Raw genomic sequence first — 11,082 nt, 5'->3', positions numbered from 1 at the left:
CTTCATCTTTAAGGAGCTCCCTAAACCTTGGTTGGAGAGAAGGGTATTGATATATGAGTCCCAGTTAGGGTTGATCACTGGGTCTCTTAATCTCAGCACTTGGACCAGTTCTGCATCTCCAAGGGCAGCCATCATAGACATATACCTGAGCTCTGGCAGCTTTACATTTTCTGTGTGAGCAGAGAAGGAGAAAGGGCTAATGGGAGACTGAGAAAAAGTCATCCTGGGAGATTAGAACCATAGAAATCAAGGAGGTACATTTTACAGTTACAAAGGAGTGATCAACCATAGCAGTTGCCATATGGAAGTTGAGGACACGGATTTAGATCTCTGGCAGAAAGTGAGGCAGAAAGATTGTATATTAAAGCATGATTTAAGAAGAAAAGATGTATCAGGTGGTGGTGGCACAAGCCTTTAATCCCAGCACTGGGGAGGAAGAGGCAGATAGATCTCTGTGAGTTCAAGGCCAGCCTGGTCTACGGAGTGAGTCTGGGTCAGCCAGTGCTACACAGAGTAACTCTGTTTCAAACAAGAAGAGGAGGAGGAACTCCCTCAACCTTTCTATGATCCTAGGAAAGATCAGAGGTGTAGTAATGGATTTTAAATATAGTAGTAGAGTAGTGGCCCAGGTAATTTAAATTTTATTAAAATAAATGAAGAAATGTGTCCTCTTGGAAGAAACTAAAGTTGCCTGGGAAGTTCTGTTGTACCGAGATTGCTCAGTGTAATACTGAGATCGCCTAGATCGCGAGACCCCCAAAAGAGACCATCAGGACTTGATATCGATGCAGTATACACAGGGTCCTGTATTACAGGCTCAGAGCTTCGGATCACAGTCCTTCCTGACGCAGCAGGATAGGAGAGTGACACTGGAATTTTAAGTATAATGAGTTTATAAGGAAAAACTCTAATTAGGGCTTGGGATCACAGGAATGTAGGTCCTTAGGCAGGTTGGGTGGAGGCTGGATCTGGAGAGGAAGTATTTTTTAATCTCAGAGAAACATTGGGAGTTAGATGTATCTAATTGCTCCTGTGGAGTTTCTGGAGATTGCTGGTAGGTCTAGTTTGTGGCAGTGCATGGTCTTTCCCAGAATGCAGGAAGCAGTGGAGTCACCTGGAGGACAACTTCTCACAGACTAATTGTAGAATATACATTACATATAAAATATCACGTTAATTTTGCCCTTACAGTTCAAAGGACAGTAAATAGGCATGGGCTTAATTCTAGTGGGGCTTTTTGTTATTGCTGTTGGTTGTTCGTTTCCAGTGTTTCTGCAGTGCTGAAGGCTTAACCCAGGGTTTCGGGCACTCAAGGCAAATTCTCTATCACATCTCTTGACCTTACTGCAATTCTATGCTGCAACCCTGGTCCTATGTCCCAAAGCCTGTGCACTAAAGGAAGGAATGAGCCAGTGGGACAACTAGCTCTCCTTTGCTCTGGCCTGTGTCATGTAGTACCAAGTTCTCCTATGTTTATCTACTTGTTAAAAATCTGTCTTTCTCAGTTGTAGGTTACTCTGCTATGGTAGGGACAAAATCTCCTTGTATATGCATTTGGAATCTTGGTTATATAGAGGTCACTGAGGAAGTTTACCCAACCTGTGTGAGTCCAGGACAGCCAAGGCTACACAGAGAAATCCTGACTCGAAAAACAACAACAACAACAACAACAACAAAAATCCTCACAGAGCCACCAAGAGACACAAAGAACCAGGAAAACATTAAACACAGTGGAAACATCACCACTGATGGGATTTGAGCTTTGCTGAGCAGATGCAGCATTGGTCTTTAGCCAAAGAGGTTTCTAGAATTATTAATATCTTTCTACCTATAGGTTCAGCTTTTCATTGAACATGTTAACAAGAGGCTTAGTAAAAAAGACCAAAGCCCATGTCATCATCAGAGTCCTCCAATTGTTCCTTCTTTACTTCCACTTTCTTCTCCTCAGCTGGGGCAGTGGAGGTGGCTGGCGCAGAACCTCCTGCTGGTGCAGCTTGGGCTGCTGGAGCTGGCCCACCAGCCCCTACACTGCAGTTGAGGCTCCCAATGTTGACATTGGCCAGGGCCTTTGCGAACAAGCCAGGCCAGAAAGGTTCAATGTTGAAAGCAGCTGCTTTAATGACGGCATTGATCTTATCCTCCGTGACTGTCACCTCCTCTCATGAAGAATGAGGGCAGAGTAGATGCAGGTGAACTCGGAGATGGAGGCCATGTTGTGGGCTGCCGGCAAGGTGCTAGTCACCGGATGAAGTGAGGGCTTCACCCCAACATGGTACGGTATTAGTCACCAGATGAAGTGAAGGCCTCGCCCTAATGTGGCCTTAGCTTCCTTGGAAGGACTGAGCACCTTGGCGGCAGCTGAGGAAAAGACTGGTTTCTATAATTATTAAGGAGACACTGGTACTACTGCACAATCTGTAGGTGGTAGTGTGGATGACCACCAGCCTCATGACACCCCAGATGATGGCAACAGTGCTGCAGTGGAATGTCCATCTAGGTATGAAGAAATGAGAAAATAGCTGAGTAAAAAGTCATCTAACACCAAAAAGATTTACTTTTTATTTTATACATATGAGTGTTTGCCTGAATGTATTCATATTCATCATGTACAAGCATAGTGCCCACGGAGGCCAGAAGACAGCATCTGATCCCCTAGAACTGGAGTTACAAGTGGTTGTGTGCTTTTTATAGGTGCTGAGAACTGAGTCCTGCTCTTTTGTAAGAGCACCAAGTGTTCTTTCCTTCTGAGCTGTTCTATAGCTCTAGTGTTAGTTGTTTCTACAACTGTTTGTTTCTCAGCTTCTCTCTTAACACAGCTATCACACAAATAATTGAGCCTCTCTTATATTTGTTTAATAATAAGCTTCATAGCACAATCCTGAGCAGTCATTATTTTTAACCCTCTAAGCTAATCTGGTTTCCCCCCCAGAGTACATCCCAGACATAACTTGAGCTTTGTAGCTTTTCTTGTTGCAGCTCCTCTCCTGATGTCACCTGGACCTCTTTCTTGGCTGAATCCCCTAGTTCCTCCCTCTATTTCCGCCTCCCATGTCTGGCAGGAAATCTAACCCTATTCTCACCCTGCTCAGCTGCTTTTGGGGGGGGGGTTCGAAACAGGGTTTCTCTGTGTAGCCTTGGTTGTCACTTTGTAGGCCAGCCTAGCCTCAAACTCAAAGAGATCTGCCTGCCTCTGCCTCACCAAGTACTGGGATTGCCAGTCTACACTACTAAGCCCTGCAGTTTAGCTGCTTTATTGGCACAACAGGACAATTGAGGAGCACTGTTTACACAGCATTGAGACAAGAGATTCTCAGAACAAGGCTCACAGCCAGATATGGGGGATATAGAACTCAGCATTTGAATTACACAATAACCTTATGCCTATACTTGAGTAAATTTTTGTATGTGGTGTTAGATAAAGGTGAAGAGGAGGTTTCTGGTTTCTTTGAAGACTCAGGCCTTCCCTGCCCATACCACTAATCAACAGGCTGAACTAATAGCCCTTACTCGAGCCTTCCAATTGGCACAGGAACAATTCTTAAATGTTTACACAGACTCCAAATATGCCCTTCATATCCTCCTGTCCTGTGCTGCCATCTGGAAAGAGTGCAGATTGCTAACAACAAAGGGAGGGTCTATAACTGATGCAGACCAGATTATGGTCGTGCCAGAAGCCTCCCACCTTCCCACAGCTATTGGAATTGTCCACTGTCAGTCACACCAGAGTGACAATTCCATAATCTCCAAAGGAAACAACAGGGCTGACATGGCAGCTAGAGCTGTGACCCTTGGAGGCCTAAACTCCCCTCACCCACCGTTAGTAATCTTCACACTACAACCCACACGCACCCTCTCACCTCCTGATACTCATCATGTTCTGTCCTATCTACACCAACTCTTTCATCCTAATAGCCAAGCCTTATCTAACTTTGTTAAAAACCCACCTCCAGCCTACTCCTGAAGACTTAAACTTCTTAAAGACTATTACTACCTCCTGTAAGACCTGTCAGATGTCAAATCCCAACTCTAGGTCTTGTGGCCTCCCTTTCCCTACTCACCAGGCTAGGGGCTCCTTTCCTGGGACAGACTGGCAACTTGATTTTACCCACATACCCACAGTCAAACGTGCATGGTGTCTCCTGGTTCTGGTGGGTACGTTCTCAGGATGGGTGGAGGCCTTTCCTGCTACTAACAAAAGGGCTCAGTTTCTGACTGTCTCCTTCGTGAGATCATCCCTCACTTCAGAATCCCCGCCTCCTTCCAGCCAGACCATGGCCCTGAGTTCACCTCTCAGGTGTCCCAGACCTTATCTAAAGCTCTCAACATTCCTTGTCATTTTCATATCCCATACTACCCTCAGTCCTCAGGAAAGACAAAAGGAGCTAACCGACCTTTGAAAATTATTCTTATCAAACTGTCGAAGGAACTTTATCTCAACTGGGTAAAAGTCCTGCCATTAGCTCTTTTTAGGCTAAGAGATCTCCCTAAGAAACCTGTTTCTATTTCACCCTTTGAGCTCATGTATGGATGACCAATTTTAACTCCCAGTTTCTCACCTAAACCCTCACCCCTCCCTGACCATCTGCTCTCCCCTTACTCTGTCATCTCTGCTCCCTACTATGGGACTTTACTGCCCACTACCTACCAAGCCCACAAACGAACCCCTGCCCATCTCTTGTCAACATTGGAGATCAGGCCCTCCTCTCTCCTCCAGACCAACTGCCCTCAGCTCTTTCCCCTAAATGGCAGGGCCCCTTCACGGTAACTCTTGTGACTCCCACAGCTGCTAACCTGGAGGGCTTCCCTCATCTATCTCACCTCAAGCCTTTTAATCCCCTCTTCAAGATAATGCCCCTTCCTACATGTCACTTCCAACGGGACCCTGCTTCCTTAAGCTCCAGAGAATGTCAACACCAACCACCTTGTCTCCTATTCCAGAACAATGAGGCTTCACTCCAGCAGCCATGTTCCACTCCACTGGATTGGATATGTATTTTCCCTCCTCCTGCTTCTGTTTGCTTCCATCCAGGGCAACCCTTATGTTTAGAGATTTGAGGTTCAAGAAACCCTCATTTCATGACAAATAGTCTCTCTAAATAGGGTTGGGAAATCGCTCTGTGAAAGGCTGTCAAAGGCCAATTGAAACTGCCATTACATCCATATCTATCCCTCCTCTCTTACTTGATAGAATTTTTGTTTGCTTCCTCTTTGACCAAACAGATAGTTATTGCAGGGAAGGAGCAGATACTTATGGGGGCTGCCCCTATTGATCATGCCAGATCCATAGGCCAGCACAGAAGAAGCTCTTTCACCTTTACAGAAAGATCCTCTTCTTCTATATCCAGGACCCGTGGGATCCCAGATGGGAAACTGGCGTCACTGATAAACTCAACCACCACTACACACCTGAACTCTCAGTACGTACAATTCATATGTGAAGAAATTATGTCCCAATCACCCAGACCTATGACATGGAGAAGGTGGTGAAAGTGATTAAACACTCCTCCAAAGTCATTGCCTCTCTGACATCCCCTCTCCTAAACAATACAAACCTCTTACTTTGTCTCCTATTCCAGACCTTGACCTCGGCCTACAAGTTCCTTAATGCTACCCAGCCTGGCTACTTTGCAGATTGCTGGCTGTGTGTCCGTCCCTCCTTGGACCAGCTCAGAACTGCCACTGACAGTGTCTCCAGTTACTCGCCAGATAACTTCACCTCACCATTCATTAACTGCCCTAACTCTGGTGTTGCCAATGACCCCCTAACTCTTTCATATAACTCTCTTTGGTGTGGCAAGCTGTTTCAAGGCATCTGGGACATGTTCTGTAGGGACATTAAATTCCCTAGACTGCAATAAAACTATACTCCTTAATACCTCATCTCAGCCCCAGTGCCCTACTGCTCAGAACACCTTGATTCTTTGTGGTACTCAGGTCTATCTATCATCATCTACCTGCTGGCTGGTCAGGCCTGGCTGCACACTGGTGCTTCTCTTTCCTGAGTTGGGAGTAATACATGAAGAAGAACCTTTACCAATCCCTGCTGTGGACTCAAAAGCTGCCAATCAGAATAAGCAAGCAGTTCAAATTTTGCCCCTCCTGGCTGTTGCAGGAATCACTGCTGGTATTGGAACTGGGACAGCAGGACTGGCAACCTCATTAACCCTATGTTATCAGCTTTCTTCTCAGTTTATCCAGGATCTCCAGCAAGTGGCTCAGACAGTATTAACTCTTCAGGGACAAATCGACTCTTTGGCAGCAGTAGTACTCCAAAATCGATGGGGACTAGATCTTCTTACAGCTGAAAAAGGAGGTCTCTGTCTTTTTCTTCAAGAGGAATGCTGCTTCTATGTCAACCAGTCGGGTATAGTAAAATATAAAATTCAACAACTTCAGACAGATCTCCAGAAGCAAAGAGAAGAGCTGGAGACTTCTAGCCTCTAGACCTTTGAGAATTCCGTATGGAAATGGATTTTACCCTCCTTGACTCCCCATCTGCTCATTTTTCTGATCTTGCTGTTCGCACCCTGCTTTATTAACTTCTTTTCTACATTCCTGCAACACCAGATGCAAAAGATCTCTAACCAGACCTTTAACCAGTTGCTTTTACAGGGTTATCAGCCTTTGACCATAGAACCAGATGCTGACAACAATCAAATATACCCTGATGGTGAGGATGAGCCAGATCCTGAGAGAGACCCATTCCTAATCAGCAGGAAGCATGATGAGCAAAGCTCCGCCCACATTCCCCCTCCTCCTCCCTCCCTTTCTGGTTCTTCATTTCTTTTTATAATAACCGAAAGTGGGGAATGTTAGTAATTAGGCAGCAGTACAAGCCATCCCAAAGGCCCTGAGGCCCATGGGAAAACAGGAAACCTCAGGGCCACCCTAAAATACATTGCTGTCATCAGAAGCACATCATCATCAGCTACCAGGATTCAGGTCCCCGAGTTACCTGTGCACTTTCTGCACATGCGCCAGGTTACTATTTTTGTTTCAGTTTGTTTTGGTTTTTCGAGACAGAGTTTCTCTGTGTAGCCTTGACTGTCCTGGATTTACTTTGTAGACCAGGCTGGCCTCGAACTCACAGAGATCCTCCTGCCTCTGCCTCCGAAGTGCTGGGATTAAAGGCTTCACCACGCCTGGCACCAGCTCACTTTATAAAGGGGGCTCACCCCATCCTCTCTCTCACTCTTCCTCTTGTCTCCCCAGAGACCACCTCTGTATACCCCTCCCAATAAAGCCTCCTATGTGGTCTGCTGCATGGTGTGGTTTGTATTTACGGTCCATGAACTCTAACGTGATGTTTTTCTAGACGAGATCTTGTGAGAAGGCATGATGTTTTTCTGGGAGCAGACACATGAGAGGGTGTGTGATGTTTGGAAGGATATAAATAGAACCCCACAGACAGTTGGAGAAGGACTTTGTATTGCTACCCTGATCTGCAACACTTCGCTGGTCTTTGCTGATCTTCACTGGTCTTCACTTCATAGATAGAAAAGGTCCAGATAACTTCTTGTGGTACTCTGGCTGATTCTGGCCCCTTCAACTGACTTGGGTCAATTCAGCAGAACCTTGTAGTTTCTTCTGGATTGTTCCACTGCTATGGATTCATGTGACTGTTTGGTGTTGGCTATTGGACTGGACTGCTGGTATCTTGACAATGCAGAGTGGTATTAGTTCAAGGAACTACATCTAAACAGGTCCAACCCCCCTTTTTCCTATTAACATTCTTTCTCCCCTTCCTCTAGTTGGTGGGTTAGAAGTGAGGTTGAAGTGTAGGTGTAGAAAATCTAAGCCTACATAAAGGTCTAACCTTGTTCTTTTTTAAAAATGTTATTCTTGTGCATGTAGGCAACAAAGAAAATGCATAGCTTAAATTCATTTTAAACATACAAATAACATTTTCTACAGCTAGAAGACATTCATTTTTGTCTTATTATTTTGTAACATAGTTGAAAGAGATACAAATCTCAGAATTAAGTTTGAAATAACTTCCTTGTTTTGTTTTTTCCAGACAGGGTTTCTCTGCGTATCCTTGGCTATCCTGGACTCCCTTTGTAGACCAGGCTAGCCTCGAACTCACAGCTATCCACCTGCCTCTGCCTCCCAAGTGCTGGGATTAAAGGTGCATGCTACCAACGCCCGGCTGAAACAACTTCTTAAAAGTCTGTTTATTATAAAAATTATCTGTCATCTAGTTTGCTTATCCATCCTTTTATGTGGCATCTCTGGGCAAATATGACCCAGTTTCAAAAATTAAAAACATGAAGAATGGGAAGTTCTGGAAGACACATTTACCTTGTTTTGTGGACAGGGTCCCTCATTGGCCTGGGGCTTGACAATTAGGCAAGACTGATTGTCCACTGAGCCTCTGCATTCACCAATACCCTCCTCAGCAGATGGATTATAAGCGTGTGATGCCATGCCTGACTTTTTCTTTTTAAATATAGGTTATAGGAATCAAATTTAGGTCCTCATGTTTATGAAGCTAGTACAGTCTTAAGGTTTTTATTTCTATGAAGAGACACCATAACCAAGGCAATTCTAATAAAATAATTTAACTGGGGGCTTGCTTACAGTCTCAGAAGCTTGGTCCATTATCATCATGTGGAGTGTGTGGTTGGGTGGTTGGTGCTGGGGCAGTAGCTGAGAGGTTTACATCCTGATCCTCAGGCAGTGGGGGGGGGGGGGGAGAGAGAGAGAGAGAGAGAGAGAGAGAGAGAGAGAGAGACACAGAGACAGAGACAGACAGAGACAGACAGAGACACAGAGAGAGACAAACAGAGAGACAGAAAGAGACAGTGAGAGAGAACTTTCCCCTCACTTTTGTATTCATAGTGATTATTCAAGAGGAAACAACTGCGGAAATGTGACAGGTGTGCCCTGGCCACGAGTGTTGCTACAAGGAGCTTTGACAAGTTCCAGATGTGACTCCCATGACCAGAGGTCTGATCTGATTACTGAAGCCTAACACCGTCCCTTAAACTTCAGGTTGTGCTTGGGGGGGAAAAAGTGGGAAAGATGATAAAGTCGCTATAAAAGCAGCTCTTAACAATCAGCATTCTAGACTGTCCTTTTAAAAGCAAACCTTAGTAGGCAGTTATGGGGATGAATGTGTTCGTGTGATCTGCCCTCTTCCATAGTAATCATTTTGCATCTGCTCTTCTACAGTATGAGATTAGGAAATCCTTTGAACAAAAGTAATAGAAGGATTATTCAGTTGTAAGTCCTGCTAAGCTTGTGGCATTCTGTAAGAATCTGGAGTCTGAGACTCTTTGACTAGACCCCTTAGTCCCAGCATGGCTGCAGTCAGTAACTCATCAGAATGTTGAATCAAGCAGAGTTCTTTGGTTCACAGCTCTTTGTACTGAAGTGCTCTAGCAAGCCTCCTTGGCAGACAATGAACATAGGGCAACACTTTGTGACTCAGGTCAGGCCCAGGAGGGTCCATCCCATGTATTCCGAGAAACCACTTTGCAATGAGAGAAGAGAACAAGCTGTAACCAGGGACTCTACTTGTGTGGTTCATGTTTATTCAGTAGTATCAAAGGCCTCTCGGTCTTATGAATCCTAAGGTGACATGGAGGCCCCTGAGGTGAAGGGGTAGGAGCTCCTGCATGGAATCCTTTTTGTCCTAATACCCACAGTCTTTCAACAGCAAGTGCTATAATGATAAGAGAGGCAGGGAATCAGATGCACTGGCCCTGTGGCACCCAGGAGGTAAGCTCAAACTTCATTGTGTAATTTAATCATCAGTAGTGTCTCACTCTTGTCTGGTTTCTTAGGATCTCTGGGCCTCAGCTCTATTACTCTTCAGAATGAAAGGCTGGTTTGTCAATAATTTACAAACACATGAGCTGACATTTTGCCTTGGCATGGACATGCCAATGTACACTGAGAGACCCAGTAGGTGCACATGTGGTAACATCTGGTCTTGGCGTGTGCATGCTGAGGTACACTGAGAGACCTAGCCTTTCATCCAGCCCCTAGCCAGCAGCCCATGTAAGACTCTGTGAGTCAATTTTCATGATTTCATGACAGGCACCTCAACAGGGGCCTCTATAGGTCACCTTGTTCCCACATCTATTCTATTATTATATTTTTGATCATGAATTTACCCAGATCATTTGACACTGTGGAGAGCAGGTACACCCAGTGAGGTTGTTGGTTTAAACCCTGCACAGATTGCTCTGCTCCTCCCATGCCCCAGAGGCACTTTTTGGGAAAGGAAGCAATAAGCATGCCTTGCTGCTGGGCCATGAACTAGTTGGCACTGAGTTTTTCTGGTTTCCTTCCCTTCCTATATCTTGACTTTAAGGAAAGGATTTTGGAGCACATGGCCCCCCACAACCCTTTCACCCCCACCCTGCTTTCAAGACTTCATTTGTACTTATAACTGTTCCATATTCTTTCCCTCTTTGTGATCCTAGGGTGATCTTTCTACCTACCCAGCCTTCTTACTGTCTTGACCTGCAGCATACAGTAGAGTAGACAAGCACACAGACTCTGGAACACCATGTACCTAGCCTCCGGGTATATAACTAGCTACCTGACCTCAGGAAAGGTACATGTCACTTCTGAGACTCTGGAACCACATGTACCTAGTCTCTATGTATATAACTAGCTATGGTTGGGAGAGATCACAACATAAGGAACTGTATTTACAGCATTAGGAAAGTTGAGAAGCACTGATCAAGACCCTCTGAAGGAGAGATAATCATGTTTTTTGTTTAGATCCTAAGTGTGAGATGAGGAACAGGCTTGTGAGAGAGCAGCTGATGTCTATCTCCTTAGAAGTCTAACCACCGCGTTCAGGAGCTTGATTGTGGCCAGCTGAAAAACATTCTTGAACAAATTCTGAGAGGAGATATAAATGTGAGCCAAAAACAGGAGGCAGGGTGTCTTTGGAGACTTGGGATTGTTTGGCTGTTCGTTGTTCCACTTTGAGAGGCTTCTAGAGAGAACTGCTCCAGGGAGGGAAGGCTTCAGGGATTCGGTTGAGGCTTTGGTTCTGGTTGCTCTAGGTTCCAGCAGAAGAAATCCTGCTGACTACGTCAGGAGGATCTTCCTCAGAACTGA

At 45.2% G+C, this 11,082-nt stretch overlaps 1 pseudogene across 1 annotated transcript; it reads right to left on the bottom strand.

The window, feature by feature from the left end:
- Positions 1 to 1,868: 1,868 nt before the first annotated feature.
- On the bottom strand, positions 1,869 to 2,250 carry LOC311602056 (large ribosomal subunit protein P1-like; annotated as a pseudogene). The gene has a single exon. The product of its transcript is annotated as a large ribosomal subunit protein P1-like (transcript).
- Between the last annotated feature and the right edge of the window lie 8,832 nt (positions 2,251 to 11,082).

The sequence above is a fragment of the Acomys minous genome (assembly GCF_964271855.1).
Source record: "Acomys minous genome assembly, chromosome: 7".
Classification (NCBI taxonomy): domain Eukaryota; kingdom Metazoa; phylum Chordata; class Mammalia; order Rodentia; family Muridae; genus Acomys; species Acomys minous.
Note: the sequence above shows the minus strand (reverse complement) of the source record. Positions and strands in the feature narration are given on the sequence as shown.